We start from the raw sequence: 3,511 nt of genomic DNA on the forward strand, positions 1-3,511 counted from the left end.
GGGGCCACCTGCCCCGGGGGGCCACATGGGCTGTAGGGTGTGTGCCTTGGCCTATATGGGCCAAGGGCACCAGCCCCAAGAGGCCCATGCGCCAAGAGATGGGAAAAAGAGGAGAGTCCTAAAAGGGGAAGGCACCTCCGAGGTGCCTTGGGGAGGATGGACTCCTCCCCACCCTTGGCCGCACCCTTCCTTGGAGGAAGGGGCAAGGGCTGCGCCTCCCCCTCTCCCTTGGCCCTATATATAGTGGGGAAAAAGGAGGAGCAAACCAATCTAAGGCCTCGCGCCTCCCTCTCCCTCCCGTGACACATATTCCTCCTCCCGCGGCGCTTAGCGAAGCCCTGTTGGAATCCCGCTACTTCCACCACGCCGTCGTGCTGTTGGATCTCCATCAACCTCTCCCTCTCTACTTGCTGGATCAAGGCATGGGAGACGCCACCGGGCTGTACGTGTGTTGAACGCGGAGGTGCCGTGCGTTCGGCACTTGATCATCGGTGATTTGAATCACGACGAGAACGACTTCATCAACCCCGTTCACTTGAATGCTTCCGCTTAGCGATCTACAAGGGTATGTAGATGCACTCTCTTTCCCCTCGTTGCTGGTTTCTCCATAGATAGATCTTGGTGATACGTAGGAAAATTTTGAATTTCTGCTACGTTCCCCAACAAGATTGTCTTCCCGTGCTTAGCTCTATATGCATTTGAACTCATCTGTGTGAGAACTGGGTCCGGCACGTTCAGTCTCTTCATAAGCATGTCAAACACGTACAAGCACCAGTCTCTCATCATTAACACAGGCATCATTATCTGCATGAGCATGGGAAAGTTCAGTTTTGGGCAACAACAGTCATAGCGCTTTGACAACACATTTAGGAAACGTACCAGGCGACAGAATTTCAACTGAAAGCCAATGCTTCCCGTAGAAAGCAAGCTCCGCAACACGGCAGCCCCCTCCGGGTCCATGATGTTCTCAAAGTGCAACTACACCAAAGAAACAAGTTTTGTCAGCATCGGATACATCAGAACTGCTTATACGAAGTTTAGTGTTTCATATTCACTTACAGGCACGTCAGGAGATGCAAACCCCCTCCATACTGGTAATCCAACCATGTCCACCATCTTGATCTCTCTCTCATTGAAGCCACGTACCCAAGCCTCCATCCCATTGTAGTGCATCTCCCCTGTCAGACTGTATTGGTACTTGATCTTGTTGCCATCCGGTTTCAAAGGTGTTGGTCGCGAGCTGTCATACCAAACACTAACAAGACAAACAACAAATCGTTAGTTAATTGGAAGCAAACACTAAAACATTTCCAGCAACTTTATGCATTTAGTCTCACCTTGCAAGAGTATCCCTGCAGGTGAGGTACTCGACTCCGTCGTAAAATCCAAGGCAAACATGATCGGGATAGTGGACCTGCTTCAGCTCAAGCTCGAAAGGCGAGTAACCATAGTCTAGTTCTGGGGCGAGGTATGCATCTGGATGAACTATAGCTGCACATAAGAAGAAATTACCATGTCAATATGTCTAACGCGGCCCAGGAAAGCTCATGTGTGATCACCAAATGAATCATACCTAGCGGATTAGGAATATCAGAAGGGCTTTCCTCAACTCCAGGCAGAATTAGCCTTTTGTTGCGTATCGGCGTGTACTTGGCAATTGATGTGGCATGCGTCCCATCATCAGCAGCACCAGCTTGTGCAATAGCCGCTTGCATCACATAATCTGCATTCAAACGAAACGACAAGTTAGATACCACAAATGTTTTTGAATCGTTTGTAGTTCATTCAGGTGTATACCTTCAGTCATCACATAGTACATAGACGTGTCAACTAGCCCACTTGGGGTCTCAGGCCCGGACAGATTGTGTGCAGAGGAAGGAGCAACATAAATGACAAAACTGCAATCAGTGTCAAACAAGATAGCACATAAACATAGACGCAGGAGAAGAAAAACATCAATACTTGTAGATTTTGGGTTACTTGGCGCGTCAGGCATGTTACGAGGAAACATAGCCGCCACTGAAGAATGCCTTTTCACGTGCGCCAGGAAGAAATCCAAAGTCTGCTCCAGATCTTTCTGCCTGTTTTCTGCGGCCTTCTTCTTGATATCCTCCAGGACACTGTCCCTGATAGTGTCAACCACCTTCACAAATTCAGCCTCGCGTATCTGGTACTGGTAATCCATTGCAGCTTTGAAAGAAGCAAGGATCTTGATGTTCATAACAACAGATCAAAAAAATGGAGTTAGCAATAGCAACTGACCAAGATAGAGGACAACAAACGATTTTTAAAAACTGTGCAAGTAGCTTTCCATCCATGTACCTCATCAGACAAGCCACTTGTCGCAGCGGGAGTGCTTGGGGCATGCGGTGCAGCACCAGCTGATCCACCAGCCGCACTGCTCTCACCACCGATCTTTGTAGCACTGCCAGACCAACCAATGATATTTGCCGACGGAGAACGGGGAACATCTCCTAACTGAATCCGACAGAGAGACACATGGAGTTAATTGGCAATGCATGCAGACAGTCTCGAGAAATATAAACAAGTACACATTTTTACCTCTAGGCCGCACTCTATGCCATGAGCAGCTGCATGCTTCCGGATTTGCTCCTTTAGCTTTACATCAGAGTAATCAGCAAGCCTCGGGATGGATAACAGTAGCCTGCCTTGGCGACCATGCTCGTGGTAATCCAGCCAGATTATCTAGCATTTTTTGCCACGTGAAAAAAAAACAGAACGCATAATATAGTAGGCACGACTGCATTTGAGCTAGATTAGTGGGATCGAACTAACCTGTGGAATGATGAGGCACCCACTTAGGTTAACCAAAGTAGGATCAAAGCTGAGATCATGCCTTAGCTTCCGTGCTGCTTCCCTCAGCCCCTCAACAACGTAACCGCAGAAATCAAACTCCGCTATACTCTCTGGATCGGCCACAACAGGGAGTAGCTCATTTGCAATCTTTGCTGTGGCACCAGTAGGCACAAGGAAAGTCGAGCTGGCTAACAGTGTCACAGCCACCTTCATGGCTGTTCGCTCCTCACCCTCTATGGCACCCCTACTAGCACCCTGAACTATTTTCTTGACTTTGTAAACAGGGATGTTGTTCGACCTTAGCATTCCAGTGCCAAGTAGCCCATGCACATGGCCAAGCAAGCCCTCACGATCTGCAAGGCAACGCCCACCGGCGATGTCTATCTTCCTACCACCCGGCTCAAGACCGATACATCTAGCAACCTCCCTAATGTTGATCTCTATGAAAACCCCATCACCCATGTCCATCATCATGTTATCTGGGTTTATTCTAGAGATCAAAGACATGGAAAAGATCCTATTCGTGTTGCCTAACACCCTGATCTTGCACAACTGCTCCATGCCTACATCTTTGAAAACACTTCTGACCTCGGGGTTCCATTCACCAGCAAGGGATTGCAAGGCCATGGAGGTGAAGCTGGTATGTACTGTCGGAGGACGCCTCGCCGAGGAAGAACCAGTTGTCGGCATTGCC

Source organism: Triticum urartu, chromosome 4 (assembly GCF_003073215.2).
Source record: "Triticum urartu cultivar G1812 chromosome 4, Tu2.1, whole genome shotgun sequence".
Lineage (NCBI taxonomy): Eukaryota > Viridiplantae > Streptophyta > Magnoliopsida > Poales > Poaceae > Triticum > Triticum urartu.